General features: G+C 44.6%; 1 protein-coding gene across 1 annotated transcript in view; it reads right to left on the bottom strand.

The window, feature by feature from the left end:
- Window positions 1–635: 635 nt before the first annotated feature.
- Window positions 636–16373, bottom strand: part of hectd2 (HECT domain containing 2) — a 227820-nt gene continuing 212082 nt past the window's right edge. The window contains exon 22 of the transcript XR_010977047.1: window positions 636–936. The gene's annotated coding sequence lies outside the window, so the exon portion shown is untranslated. The remainder of the gene's footprint in view (window positions 937–16373) is intronic.

Here is a 16373-nt window from a genome sequence, read left to right as displayed (position 1 = left end):
CACCATCTAATGTCTCCGAGTTGTGATTGAACTCGGACAAATTCCTTTGCAAGGCATAGAAGGGATGGCCTGCTAAGCCTACATACGAAGGCATGTTGCAACGATTGATGTTTACAAAACTGCAAAGTCCAACCATCTATCAGTGAAGACTGATGGCAAAATTGAAACAAGAATGTCTATGTCCGTCAGTCCTTTATAAGCATTAAAGCATGCCAGCCATGTGGTGTGCCATTACATTTAGCTTCTTAACTCGGCAACTTTCAGTGAACGACGAGAGTATATCAAATAATGAAGCAAACAAATGTATTGATAAATATTTACAATGTCTTAAAATGTTAATTTGATCACCCGTGCCACCTTCATGCTCATAATTCTTTAATTTTTCTCTTCCTACTACAGTGGATTGGTGCAACCCTGACATCAGCAGCTGAGGTGGAGGCAGTCTGCTCATTGCACTGCCCTGTTGCCCTGGATGACCGTGGCGGGCGTTCTCTGGCAGTATGGAGCCTTGATGGCTGCATCCTACTGGAGTCTCCTGCACTGGTGCAGGAGCATCCCCCTTGGGCTCACGTGCTGGAGGTAAGGGGGTCAATGCTGGGGGGGGGGGGGATAAGGGGACATCGCTTATCCTGGGAGTGTCCTGAGAGATAGACCCTGGGGCAGCTAGGACATGCTTCTCCTCCAACTAGGTGCCCATTGGCACCTGCCTGTCTCCCCGAGGGGGAGGGGCACCTGGAGGGAGGTCCAGGTACCTCATTCCCCTCTCGCTTATCCACTGTTGCACAGAACCCATGGCCACAGCGATGGAATGCAGGTCAGAACGGCTATGGGTCGAGTGCTGGCTCTCCATGGTGTTCACCACCCTCTCCATGGCATCATCGTCCCCAGAAGTGGAGTCAGCATTTTGATGGTGTGCTGTCGTTTGATTGTGGGCACCTGCAGTGGAAAACAAGCAGAAGCACATTAAGCATCATCACAGCATGAGCTCATCACTTTTTCCCACGATCATCCAGTGTGCCCAAATGGCTTCAACATCAAGGTTCGCACTTCATCCTTATGCCTGGATGATCCGGCCTCGCCATGCGCATTGGCTCGTCCTCTTTCCAGCACTCTGGACCGCCTTCTCCTCTGCTGGGGTCAGGAGTCTCAGGTCAGGCACACCTCCCCCTATCTTGTTGCACTTACGTTCATTCTGGGTATGCTTGTCATGCATGGGAAAGTGCTGAGTTAATGAAATGTCAAGTGATGCTTAATACCTCTTGTCTACATGCATCCCCATCACTCATTCTGGCCTGTCAGTCGCACGCTGCATCCAAGTGCAACCAGATGCCAGACTTGCACATTCACTGAACACAATTGCTATGTGACACCAAGGCTGATCACACATTCACCCACCTGGCATGGATACCCACTGACAGGCATGATGTTTTACAGATCCCACAGATACCATTTGTTAAGCTTTGGATGCATCATTTACCCTCACCGATTTGAGCAGGTCATCAACACATTTCCTACACTGCACCCAGGTTCTTTGTGTAACCCCACGGTTCAACACCTCCTTTGCCACCTCCATCAAGGCCACCTTGGTCAGGCGGGAAGGTCTCCTGATGCCATGTGCAGGGAAGAGGCCCCTGATGGCCTGGAGCAGCACCTGCAGGGAGGCATCACTGAACTGTGCAGCTGGTCTCTGCCTACTGGCTGCCATTTTGCTGGTGGTGGTGATGGAAAGATGAGGATGAAAGCAAAGGGAAGTGGTAATGATGTGGGAGAGATGAAAAGACAAGTGAGGGTGGGTAAGAAATTAAAGTATTTCAGCTGAAAGAAGCTAAAAATCTCTGCCACCTGAAGACCATTGGCAAAGCTGATGATCCTCCATGATTGCAATGCAGACTGATTTATAGCCCTGTTGCTACTGGTGCTGAGCAGATTGATGGCGGGTAAAAAGTGTTCCCCGCCTCATGATCGTACGTGTCTCCCATGCTTGCCGCCGGAACTTTAAATTTTACATAATAATTACGTGGGAACCAGTAAAAAGGGAGGGAGCGGAAGTGCCGCCAACTCCTGGTTCTGTCGTCGGAAATGCCATGAGATGGATAAAATCATTTTCTTCCATCATAAGGTCAGAAGTGGGGATGTTCGCTGATGATTGCACAATGTTCAGCACCATCTGCAATTTCTCAGATACTGAAGCAGTCCATGTCCATATGCTGCAAGACCTGGACAACATGGGCTGATAAATGGCAAGTTACATTCGTGCCACACAAGTGCCAGGCAATGACCATCTCCAACAAGAGAGAATCTAACCATCTCCCCTTGACATTCAATTGCATTACCATCGCTGAATCCCCCATCATCGACATCCTGGGGGTTACCATTGAGCAAAAATTGAACTGGACCAGGCATATAAATACTGTCGCTACAAGAGCGAGTCAGAGGCTGGGAATTCTGAGGCAAGTACCTCACCTCCTGACTCCCCAAAGCCTGTCCAACATCTACAAGGTACAAGTCAGAAGTGTGATGGAATACTGTCCACTTGCCTGGATGGATGCAGCTCCAACAGCACTCAAGATGCTCGACACTATCCAGGAAAAAGCAGCCCTTGATTGACACCCCATCCACCATCGACACATAGCTGCAGCACTGTGTACCATATACAAGATGCACTGCAGCAACTCACCAAGCCTCCTTCAACAGCGCCTTCCAAATCCGCGACCTCTACCACCTAGAAGGACAAGGGCAGCAGATACATTGGAACACCAACACCTGCAAGCCCCTCTCCAAGCCACACACCATCCTGACTTGGAACTATATCTCTGTTCCTTCACTGTCGCTGGGACAAAATCCTGGAACTGCCTTCCTACCAGCACTGTGGGTGCATCTACACCACATGGACAGCAGCAGTTCAAGAAGGCGACTCACCATCACCTTCTTAAGGGCAATTAGAGATGGACAATAAATGCTGGCCTTGCCAGGGACGCCCACATTTTGTGAAGGAATAAAAGAAATCTCACCTTTGGAATCTGACCAGACTCCCCTGGCAACTATTCCTGCTGAGTTCAAATAATGCAAGATATTGTCACTAGAATAGGTATGATCACTGAAATGCTCAAATCAACTTTTACATATTCTCTTCTCTGAGCTCTGCGGTCTGTGAACTTGACATACATTACATGGATCCTGGAGGATGCAGGAGGTAGTAAAAGAATGGGATTGGAACTAGATGAATCATATGGAGATAAGCACTGCCATAGGCTCAATGAACCAAATAGTTTGCCTGTGTGCTGTAACATTCTATGATTTTAAAAGACCCACATTCTATCCAACAATAAGTCCCACTCAGTTGTCAGTTCTCATCTGGCTGGTGTTGACTGACTCTCAATCCCTCAGCAGGCTGATTTTTAGACTTGGTTTTCTGTTTTAAAATAACCCCATGACCTCATCCTAGCCTACCCTGCAATCCCTTCCAACCTGATATTCCAGATTTTCCTCCAGCTCTGGTCTATCATGCATCTCCCCGTCTCCCCTTTCTGGTTCACCATCAGTGACAGAGCCTTCAACCCATCTTGCCCTTACACTCTGCAACTCTTCCAGAAGTATTTGTAATTTTTTTCATCTGCCAGCCCCTATTAGCAGGCTATATTATCCACCCCGTACCAATAAAAGGAGGCATTTTACTTTGCAAAGTGCCAGAGTGTTGCTAATGCAGGTTTCAATGTTGCAGAGCAAACTGTACCCATATCATCCTGAGGTGCTACATAGTTACCGATAATACTCTGGAGTAATATTCATGGGAACAATTTGTCTGATTTAATCTACAAAATTGGGGGTGGGGGTGAATTTTAACAGGCCCTAGGAGGCGGGTTTGGAGGCAGTGGGAGAAAATTAGAGAAAAATGCATCGAGCAAGTTTGTTGACGTGTTTTGTCTCTGGCTACTTTTCCCATGGTGGGCTGAGTCCAATGTTGGCAACCTGCCTGGTAGTGACGGGAAGCCAATTGTGGTTGATAATTAGACAATTAACTGCAATCTTCTACAGACATTGCAATTTTCCAAGCATCGCATGTGCCCCCACGCTGTGTCAGCACCTCGGCAACTCAGAAGTGGCAGCTGCACAGTGGGAGATCAGAGCGGCTTGAGAGTACAAGGCTTTCTAACCATTAACGGACAAAAATGGAGAGACTGATGTCTTCCTCTGGTGTGAGGAGCTGCTGGAGTCTGATGTTTCTAATAGTACTGGGGGTGATGCAGTGACAGCCACTCCCATCAGACTGATAGCGACTCCGTTACGTCCTACCGGCTCCTGCAGCATTTCCTTCAGCAGCACTGTCACTGCAAACACAGGGAAGGCTGCCAACTGCCCTTGCAATGGGGTGCACTGAATTGACCTCCAGCCTCCTCATGCCACCCACTGTTCCTCATTGGATGCCAATCCCACAGGCGGGTTCTTATTTGGCCACCTTTGGGAAGATTCAGCTGGACAATGCACTGCTGCTGCGAACGGGGTTTGGACCCAAAAATGGTCCCAATGGCCAAAAATTTTTCATGTCCGTAAAATTCTGCCCAAAGTATTTTAATTCAGATATAAAACAATGTAAATTGAAATTGGCACTGAACTCGTACAAGCTGATCGTTTCTGCAATGAGCTAATATTTCTGCTTAAATGTTTGACCAAATGATATTCAGAATGATGGCCGCACTGCTGCACATGTGGAAAATCTGAATCATTCGAGACAAATTCTACACCATTATGTGGCCTTCTGAAAGTTTTTTGTGACCATGTTATAAGTGCCAACATACTGCTTGCCAAATGGTTTACAACATTTGCCAACGTGAGCAAAAAGTCCTTCTCCTTTGTTTTTTTCTGTGCCATGAACCATTCCATGCTTTGCAAGGTTTTTATTTCAGATTTCCAGCATCTGCAGTATTTAGTGTAGGGAAATTCAATCAAAAACCAAAGAAGAAGGACTTTCCTTTTGTAATAAAAGAATTTCAGAAACTTCAAACAGCACACGTTGGCAAATATTGTAAACCATTTGGCAAGGAGCATTTTTGCACTTATAACATGGTCACAAAATACTTTCAGGAAGGTGATTTTTGGGTCTGAAACTAATGCCTTAATGTAAATAAAGGCAATTACAAAGGTCTGAAGACAGAGATGGCTGAAGTGGACTGGGAAAATAGATGAAAAGGTAAGACGGCAGATAAGCACTGGCAGGCATTAAAGGAGATATTTCATAATTCTCAACAAAAATATATTCCCTTGAGAAAGAAAGACTATGAGAAGGTGAACCATCCGTGGCTAACTAAGGAAGTTAAGGATAGTATCAAACTGAAAGAAAAATCATGCAATGTTGCAAAGATTAGTGGTAGACCAGAAGGTTGGGAACATTTTAGAAACAAGCTAAGGATGACCAAAAAGGGGAGAAAATAGATTATGAGAGTAAACTAGCATGAAATATAAAAACAGACAGAAGGAGCTTTTACATGTATATAAAAAGAGTAGCTAAAGTAAACATTGGTCCATTAGAGGATGAGACTGGGGAATTAATTAATTAATAATACGAAACAAGAAAATGGCTTAGACTTTGAACAAATATTTTGTATCTGTCTTCATGGTAGAAGACACTAAAAGCATTCTAATAATAATAAAAAATCAGGCAGCAAAATGGAGGGAGGAACTTAAACAATCACCATCACTGGAGGAAAAGCACTAGGCAAACTAATGGGCCTAAAGGCTGACTAATGGGACTAAAGGTTGACAAGTCCTCTGGACCTGATGGCCTGCATCCTAGGGTCTTAAAAGAAGTGGCTGCAGAGATAGTGGATGCGTTGGTTGCAATCTTGCAAAATTCCCTAGATCCTGGAAAGGTCCTAGTGGATTGGAAAACCACAAATATAATGTCTCTATTCAAGAAAGGAGGAATGCAGAAAGTAGGAAACTGTAGGCAAGTTAGCCTCACATCTGTCATTGGGAAAATGCTGGAATCAATTGTTAAGAGAGTAGCAGCAGGACATTTAGAAAGTCATAATACAATCAAGCAAAGCCAACATGGTTTAATGAAAGGGAAATCGTGTTTGACAAATTTATTAGAGTTCTTTGAGGATGTAATGAGCAGGGAGGATAATGGGGAACCAGTAGATGTAGTGCATTTGGATTTCCAAAAGACATTCAATAAGGTTACTGCCCAAGATAAGAGCTCCAGGTGTTGGGGTAATATATTAGCATGGATAGAGGATTGGCTAAATAACAGAAAACAGCAGTCGGGATAAATGAGTCATTTTCAGGTTGGCAAATTGTAACTAGTGGAGTTCCACAGGGATCTGTTGTGGCCTCAACTATTTGCAATCTATATTAATGACTTGGAGGAAGGGACCAAGTGTATTTTAGCCAAATTTGCTGATGATACAAAGATAGGTGGGAAAGCAAGTTGTAAAGAAGACACATGGGCTGGAATTTTCCAGTCCCTGTGGGGACGGGTTGGGAAAGCTGACAAAATGGCACGGAAGCCATCAGGGGTTGCCCTGTGTCCACCCGCCATGCCATTTTGCCAGCAGTGGGAAAATTGGCAGTCGAATGCCTGCTGGAAGGCCAATTGAACCACCTAAGTGGCCATTTAAGGGCCACCCTGCCTCTGTGGGCATTTTGCCTGCATTGGGAGGGCCTACTGCTGCATGGGGGGACCGCCCAGTGGGCTCTCGGGGTGGGGTGGGGGGAGCCTTCCTTTTGAGGCACTCCATAGCCCATGGAGGGGTTCTCTGGTGCAATGGATGCCCTCGAGGCACTGGTATTGCAGGTGCTTTAAACATCGCTCCCCCCCCCCCCCCCCCAGCTCCCCCGATCACAGAGCCTGGCAGCCAGGCCTGGCTACCCTAACCCAGCTTAACTGTCTCCGAGGGTGCCTGGCCATTGAGGCGTCCTCTCCCTGCAGCTGAAGTCTTAGCAGTGGTGAACTGGACAACAGACGGCCTCTTAATTGGCTGCCATGGGCAATATGTCGCCCTGGGTCCCGCTGCCTACCGAAGCGGGATCATCTTACGCTTTTTGCCCTGGTGGCAGGTCTTCTGCTGTCTCCAGAAAATTTAGCCCAAAGAGTCTGCAAAGGGATAAAGGTGGCAGGGCAGGTTAAGAAAGTGTTGAATATGGCTTACAGCATCCTGGGCTTTATAAATAGAGGCACTGGGTACAAAAGCAAGGGCATTATGGTGAACCTTTATCAAAGACTGGTTTGGCCTCAACTGGAGTACGGTGTCCAATTCTGGGCACCACACTCTAGGAAGGATGTGAAGGCATTGGAAAGGGTGCAGAAAAGATTTTCGAGAATGGTTCCAGGGATGAGGGACTTCAGTTCGAGGATAGATTGGAGAAGCTGGGACTGTTCTCATTAAAGAGAAGGTTGAGAGACGAGAAGGCTGAGAGGATATTTGATAGAGGTGTTCACAATCATGAGGGATGTGCACAGAGTAGATGGGGAGAAACTGTTCCCTTTAGTGGAAAGGTCGAGAACCAGAGGACAGGGATTTAAAATGATTGGCAAAAGAACCAGAGGCAACATGAGGAAAAAAAACTTTTATACAGTGAGTGGTTAGGATCTGGAAAGCACTGCTTTAGAGTGTAGTGGAGGCAGATTCAATCATGGCTTTCAAAAGGGAATTGAATAATTGTCTGAAGAGAAAAGATTTGCAGGGTGATGGGGTAAAGGCAGGGGAGTGGGACTAGCTGAGTTGCTGTCGCAGACAGCCGGCATGGACACAATGGGTCGATGGCCTACTTCTATGTTGTAATCATTCTATGATTCTATATAGATAGGATAAGTGAGGGGGTAAAAAATTGGCAGATGGAGTATAATGCGGGAAAATGTGAGGTTATCCACTTCGGTAGGATGAATAGGAAAGCAGAATATTATGTAAATGGAGAGAAACTACAGAAAGCTGAGGTACAGAGGGAGCTGGATGTTCAAAAAATCAGCATGCAGGTACAGCAAGTAATTAGGAAGGCAAATGGAATGTTGGTTTACAGGTGGAGTATAAAAGTAAGAAAGTCTTACTACAACTGCACAGGGTGTTGATGAGACCACACTGAGAGTACTGCATACAGTTTTGGTCTCCTTATTTAAGGAGGGATATACTTGCATTGGAGGCAGTTCGGAGAAGGTTCACTGGGTTGATTCCTGGGATGAAGAACTTGTCTGATAAGGAATGGTAGAGCAGGTTCGGCCTATTCTCAATGGAGTTTAGAAGAATGAAAAGTGATCTTAATGAAATATACAAGATTCTGAGGGGGCTTGACAGGGTAGATGCCATTTCCCCTTGTGGGGAAATCTAGAATGAGGGGGTACAGATTCAGAATAAGGGGTCTCCCATTTAAGATGGAAATGAGGAGGAAGTTCTTCTCTCTGAGGATCATGAATCTTTGGTATTCCCAACCCCAGAGAACTGTGGAGGCTGGGTCATTGAATATATTCAAGGCTAAGATAGACAGATATTTGAACTATAGGGGTGTCAAGGATTATGGGGGCCAGGCAGGAAAGTGGAGTTGAGGCCAAGATCAGATCAGCCATGACCTTACTGAATAGCGGAGCAGGCTCGAGGACCCATATGGCCTACTCCTGCTCCTTGTTTTTATGTTCTTATGTTCATAAACCATTCTTTCCTATTTTACTTAATTTAATTATAATTTGGGATTATCTCTTAGAAAATATGGTTTATTTAGCTCTCCTCCAGCAGTAACTGATAGTATTTTGATGGTTTGCTGAATTTATCAAAAATAATCCAAGAAACCAGAACTTACCCTCCCCCACCCTCCTCCCCCACACAGCAAGTCAAATTTATCGTATTAAATAGGTCATTTATAATTTAGTAACTATTTTAAATTCCAAGAGAAAAGAAGAAAAGAAGCCTCATCCACATTAAACTCCTAACTCACTTAAACAGATTGCCATGAAATGTAACTGTGAGCTCGCATTTCCAATATTGCTTAAAGCCTTTTTTTAGAACATAGCAATCCTGCCAGCTGCAATTCCAATGGACGTGAGCATTTCACACAGAGCTATGGAAGATCAGTTTCCAATTGCATGAGTCAGTGAAACCAAATAAGATTAGCAAGTTCTGTCTCAGGTCACTGGTCCTCTTGAAATACTGATTTGTAGAGCTGAGCAGAATGTTTGTTTTCTATTTTAAACACCTCTGAACAAAGTTCAGGCAAAGTTTTGCCACAGTACAAAACAGAAATTGTAAATGTGCTCAGTTTAATATACTTTTTTCAATGCTTGGTGTTTATTGCAGGCAGAACAAATTACTTGAGGGAGCGTGAAGGAAAGCTCAATTTAATTTACTGTTCAGTATTATTATCAGCTGTGATTCACATCCGAAGTTTGACTCGAAAGGAACCATGTCAAATTCAATTAGTTCTAAATTGATAGCTGCTTATTAAATGAAGTACACCCAATAACAATTGGATGATCAATGACCCTGTAAGCCATATGATATTTCAGGCTCAAGCAGTTTGCCCAGAGAGGAAAGTTTGTGGCTGTGGATTTATGATGTCCGAACGTCCTCAATGTCTGGTAGAAAAAGCAGGAGCTTTTATGTTATGAGGCTGCATTCTTATCACAATAAAGTAAGGATTAATAACTTTTCACACCGTCCTTATGTAGATGCAACCCTATAAAACTCATAGAAGCTGAAACATACCCCACCAAAAGCTGAAAGCTGTCAATTCAAAAACAACATAAAACTCTATAACAGACTTGAATCAAGGAATTTGGCCATGGTTACTGATTCAATGTGACTGAGTTAAATCAGTTTTTATTATAAGATTTTTATTATGGTTTTCTGATCATAATCCACAATTCAGTTTGTTTCTGGTGAAAACTGAAACCCAATGGCCTCACATATGCCATAGAAAAATAAGTAGTTACAAAGAGAATACAGTGGGACATGAACTTGTCATAACTTTAGCTGTACCCATTATTTCATCAGTTGTTTGACAGGAGCAAATTTAGAAATTTATGCAAGGGCATGACACTTACTTCCAAGGAGGAACTGCAGTCATGTTCCACAAGAAATGTTTACTTTTGATACTTTCTGATGCTTTTTCCAACATTATGAAGTATACTTTGTTTCAACATTTGAAGCAAAAAGCTAATTCTGGAATGACCCATATGTGCAAGCAGCATAGTTAAACAAGACAACATCATAACAGATATTATTAATGTATGTCTGAATTACCTATCTCTGTCAGGTTTCGAAGGAAACTCATTAGGCTGAATTTTCCAGGTCCTGTGGCAATTTAATAATCTTCATGGAGACTGGCCCAATCAAATTGGCAGAGCTGGTCTGGAAGATGAGTTTGTAGAATGCTTTTGTGACAGTTTCCTGGAACAATACGTTGTGGAACCAACTAGGGATAAAAGCTATTTTAGATCTATTATTGTGCAGGATTAATTAGTAATCTCATAGTAAAAGACCCATGGGTAAAAGTGATTACAATACAATTGAATTACATATTAAGCTTGAAAGTGACATTCTCCAGTCCCAAACAAGAATCTTAAACTTACAAAGAGCTAATTACATATGTATGAGAGAACAGCTGACTAATTGGGTACAGCAAAAGGTATGGCAGTAAATAAACAGTGGGAAACATTTAAAGAAACAATTCAAAATGTTCAACTAAAACATATTCCATTAAAAAACAAAAACTTAGCAAGAAATATCCATCCATGGCTTACTAAGGGAGTTAAGGATAGTATTAGTTTAAAAGAGGCTTATAATGTGGCAAAGAATAGTAGTAAGCCTGAGGATTGGAAGTGTTTTAGAAACCAGGAAAGGACCACCAGAAAGTTGATAAAAAGGGAAACAAATAGGAGAGTAAACGAGTCAGGAATGTAAAAACAGATTGTAAGAGCTTTTACAAGTATATAAAAAGGAGTGTAACCCAAGTAAACATTGGTCCCTTAGAGCCAGAGTCAGGAGAAATTATCATGGGGAATGAGGAAATGGCAGTGACATTGAACAAATATTTTGGGATGAATTTTATTAGCACGCCGCACATTGCGGTGGCACACTTTGAAGTCGGTGGCCTGCCCGCACTGTGCGGCCGCCGCAGAGCCCCCGCGGTATTACACGCGAGTGCTCACTTAAATGGAGGGAGAAGAGCGGCCGCCCCTGATGACGTCATCGGGGGCGTCCGCCGTGTCCCTGACAACGGCGTCCGGTGCCACCGCGCAGGCACGATTTTTAAAGAGCTTCAAGCCCTTCATGAGAGTGCCAGTTTGATAAATATTTCAGTTAAAGTTTAATTTAACTCTGAATCCCCTCTCCCACCACCCCCCTCCCCCACTGAGTACTCAATACATAAATTAACCTATCCCACCCAAAAAAACACTTTTTGAAATTCCGAACTTTCCCCCCGGAACTTCAGCATCTTTGACCTTCAACCTTTTCCTACCATCCCCACAATCAATAGGAATATTTTTCCCTGCTCCTCCCCCCATCCGCCCTGATAATTTTGGTCCTCCCCCTTGCCCACCAGTGTGTCATCTCGGAACTCCATATGAGGTTCCGAAGACGTGCAAGTTGCGGCCGGTGGCCATAAAATCATCGTGGGATGGCGGGCGGTCGCAGGCAAGTTCATTTGCATGCTTATTATCCTCATTTAAATATTTTAATGAAGGCCCCGCCGCTTGGCACTGGGGGGCTGCACCGAGGCCTCACCACCGCTGCTAATATCCGACAGGGCCTTCTCGGCGTCGTGGGGGGCTGCTCTCACTAGCATTTTATGGGCCGCCCTGCCACAACCCACGGCATCAAGGGGCTGGTAAAATCCAGCCCTATGGGCTGAATTTTGCGCCGCCCCAGTGAGTCGGATGGTGGCGTGAGGGCAGCGTAAAATTGAGCAGGAGGCTCAGGGAGGCCTACCTGCCCTGCTATCGCCTCCGGCCAAGTTTACGGCGTTGGGTGAACGACCTGGCCGCCCGAGGCCAATCAGGACCCTTAAGTGGCCACTTAGTGACCACTTCAGAGCCCTCGCACGCCTCCACGGGTATTTTACCCGTGGCAAGCGGGCATGCTGGGGACGTGAAAGGCCACCCAGTGACAGCTGCCGGACCTTCCGCTCCCCGGGGGCGGAAATGGGAGTCAGGCACAGGGTGCCCGATTAAGGTCCGCCCCCGCCTCCCAACACATCCTTGGGACCCATGACACCCCCTCCCCCCAAATGACCACGCCAGCCGCACCAGGGAAGGACCAATCCCCATGGTGAGGCAACCTCAACTTACCTTCCCTCCAGGGTCCCTGGCGTCAGCTGTGCTGCAGTCCCAGTAGTAGCCACTGCTCGAGTGGTGCTGCTGAGACTAAGAGCTGCCGGCCCGCTGATTGGCTGGCAGCTCACTGAGGCAGGACCTCCTCCCTCAAGTTGGTGAAAGTTCCACCTCGGGACAATTAAAGCCCAGGGATCTGTAAAATGCAGGACAGATCCCCAGGCTAGGCGGAACTGGGTTCGCCACCGACATTCGTGTTGGCGGTGAATTCCCGTCCGTCTAAGGTAAAATCCAACCCTTTGTGTCTGTCTTCACAGTACTGGATGCGCTGGTTGTGATTTTCCAAAATTCCATAGATTCTAGTATGGTCCCAGTAGATTGGAAGTTAGCAAATGTAACTCTGCTACCCAAGAAAGAAGGGAGAGAGAAAATGGGGAACAACAGACCAATTAGTTGTTGGGAAAATCCTGGAATCTGTTATCAAGGAAGTCTTAACAATGCACTTAGAAAATCATAGTATGATCAGTCAATGTCAACATGGTTTTATGAAGAGGAAATCCTGTTTGACAAATTTGTTAGAGTTTTTTGAGGATGTAACTAGAAGGGTAGATAAAGGGGAACCAGTAGATGTAGTATATTTGGAGTTCCAAAAAGCATTTGATAAGGTGCCGCACAGTGTGAAGGAATACAGTCATAATGAGTGGTTATAAGGTTAAAAGAGTTATTTTCCTATGAATTAGGGATTAAAAAGTTAAAAGCAGGGTTCATCTTCCTAAAAGGTTAAAAGAATTTCAAGGGCATGCCTCATCTTAGAACATAAAGGCAGCTTCTGATAAGAGGGATTCACTCCTATAAGTCACAAACTTCATCACATGGTAAAACATTGATAACCTAGTTTTATAAATGGTCACGCTTGCTGCCACAGTGCAATAGTTGATAAGATGGTTTGATGTGGACAGCTCTAAACCACAATCAACTGAATGTTTGATAAAACTGACCAAACCCAAAAAACTGAACTATAATCTTGAAACACAGTTAGATGACTAATGGGAAATTAACCACCACAAGAGACTCGCAGCTTTCTGCTAGCCTTGACCTTCTTAGAAATCAAAGGTGGTGGATCTTAATTAGAAATGAACAGTTATACAGCCTTATTTGGGGAATAAAGGGGGAACGAACCTACTTGCAAAAGAAGTAACACCCCCATATGTAAAAAATCAGTTATGCAACTTAGAAACTGAATAAATATTGGAACCACACAGTGTATTTTTAGATTCGTCAGACTCGCTCCAACATGTTTCATTGTAAAGGCGAGGGGCGGGGCGATGATAGTTGTCCCCTTAACTGGGACAGAGGTATCTCATTAAACTCTGTAGCCTTCTACTCGGGGATTTAAGGTAAATGTTATTTTAACAATTGATGGATATCAAAACAATTTTACTGTAACAATATTTAGATTTAAAAATTGGATTCTCTACTAGAAACAAGATTATGGGCTGCACTTTAAAAGCCCGATGCCAAAATAGGCGGCGGGAGGAAAAATTTGTGGCCCACACACATGGGGCCCATGTCATGGAAACACAGTGATTCCAAATGCAGCGGCTCATGAGCATGGCCGGGGTGGCCGCACCACTCACCCCCCCACACCCCACTCCAATGATGTGGAGGGGACGGGAGAGCCTTCCCCGGCAAAGGCGTCCGGTGCCAATGCACAGACGCCATTTTTAAAAGGCTTAAAGCCCTAAATGTCAAGTGCAATTATTAAAGGGCCAGTTACTGTACAGTTTAAATAAATAAATAGAAAAGTTTTACCATGCCCTCTCCCACCCCTGCAATGACATTAAACATCATTCCTGCCCTTTCCTCCCTCCCCCCAGAATACCTACCATGATTATATGACCTTCCCCCACAACCCACTAAAGTTCAGAACCTTTGTCCTATATCCCTTCCCATCACTCCCACAACCAATCCGAAGTGTTTGACCCCGCTCCCCACTCCCGCACTGAGAAAAGCGCCTCCTTCCCCCTCCCCCAAAGGTGTCGTGCCTCGTTTCCCTGAATGGAGATTCGAAGGCGCAGCATTGCCAGCCGCTGGAATGAAGATCCCAATCTGCTGACAGAATTGTTGCCGTCTGCATATTAATTGAGGGTAAGTATCCATTTGCATATTATAATGCAGGTCCTGTTGCCGAGCAGTGGGGCGGCCGCCACGAGGTCTCGCTGCTGCTGCCAAGATCGAGACAGGGCCTGTCGGCGTCAGGGTCAGTGGTGGGCCTCATCTGTTGCTATCTTCATTCCCCCCACCACCCCTGTCACCGTTCCCCGTGTCGGAGAGCCTTTGAAATCCAGCCCTATACTTTCTTTCTCACTAATTGTGAATTGCATGTTTGGTTCTTTAATGAACTTTTATATAATTTAGAAATCATTTTGTCTCACTTAGTCTTCTGTGTCACTAACTCATGAACCCATATCTGTACACTTTTTCGTGGGGAGGTACATTACTGAGGAGAGATTCCTGAACCCTTATAATATCCAGATTATTATAATCTGGCTGAAAATTATTAAAAAGGCTATCTGGAGGATGGTAATATTCTCAGCTGGTTTCTTTCCTTTAGGGAGAGTTAGATCAGTTCTTCAGACCCAGTCAAGTGTTTTTAGGATCTGTCTTTCTCAACTTCGAGTGAGAGTGATCATCTGAGATGTATGCCTGATCTGGGATAGCCCCAAAAAGGGCCTAGGATTATAATCCACTATAACAGAAGGTTAATACATAGGAACATAGGAGCAGAAGTAGGCCATTCAGCCCATCGCGCCTGCTCCACCATTCAATATGATCATGGCTGATCATCCACGTAAATGCCCTTTTCCCCAACTATCCCCATATCCCTTTATGCGATTGGTATTTAGAAATCTGTCAATCTCTACTTTAAACATACTCAATGACTCAGCTTCCACAGCCCTCTGGGGGAGAGACTTCCAAAGATTCACAATCCTCTGAGTAAAAAAAATTTTCCTCATCGCTGTCCTAAGTGGCTTCCCCCTTATTTTGAAATTGTGTCCCCTGGTTCTAGACTCCCCAACCAGAAGAAACATCTTACCTGCATCTACCCTGTCTATCCCTTTAAGTATTTTGTAGGTTTCAATGAGATCACCTCTCATTCTTCAAAACTCTAGAGAATACAGGCCCAGTTTCCCCAATCTCTCTTCATAGGACAGTCTCGCCATCCCGGGAACAAGTCTGGTGAACCTTCGTTGCATTCTCTCTATGGCAATAATATCCTTCCTAAGGTAAGGGGACCAAAACTGCACACAGTACTCCAGGTGTGGTCTAACCAAGGTTCGATACAATTGAAGCAAGACTTCACTACTCCTGTACTCAAATCCTCTTGTGATAAAGGCTAACTTATCATTAGCCTTCCTAATTGTTTGCTGCACCTGCATGTTAGCTTTCAGTGACTTACTGATGAGGACACCTAGGTCCCTTTGTACATCTACACTTTCTAATTTCTGCACATCTATTCCTCCTACCAAAATGGATAACCTCACATTTTTCACATTATATTCCATCTGCCACATTCTTGCCTACTCACTAAATCTGTCCAAATCCCCTTGAAGCCGCTTTGCATTTTCCTCACAACACACATTCCTACCTAGTTTTGTGTCATCTGCGAACTTGGAAATATTACACTTGGTCTCCACATCCAAATCATTGATATATATTGTGAACAGCTGGGGCCCAAGTACTGATCCTTGCAGTACCCCACTAGTCACAGCCTGCCAACGTGAGAATGACTCATTTATTCCTACTCTCCAATTTCTGCCTGTTAACCAATCTTTAATCCATGCCAGTGTATGACATCCTATCCCGTGTGCTTTAACTTTGCTAACCAAACTCCTGTGGGGGACTTTATCAAAAGCCTTCTGAAAATCCAAGTGTTCTACGTCCACTGACTCCCCTTTATCAATTCTGTTAGTAACATCCTCAAAAAACTCCAACAGCTTTCACAAACATGATTTCCCATTCATAAATCCATGTTGACTATGCCCAATCAGATCATTATTATCCAAGTGTCCATTTATCACATTCTTTAGAATAGATTCTAACATTTTCCCTACTA

This window comes from Heterodontus francisci, chromosome 20, assembly GCF_036365525.1.
Source record: "Heterodontus francisci isolate sHetFra1 chromosome 20, sHetFra1.hap1, whole genome shotgun sequence".
NCBI classification, from domain to species: domain Eukaryota; kingdom Metazoa; phylum Chordata; class Chondrichthyes; order Heterodontiformes; family Heterodontidae; genus Heterodontus; species Heterodontus francisci.
This window is presented reverse-complemented; position numbering and strand designations above follow the sequence as displayed.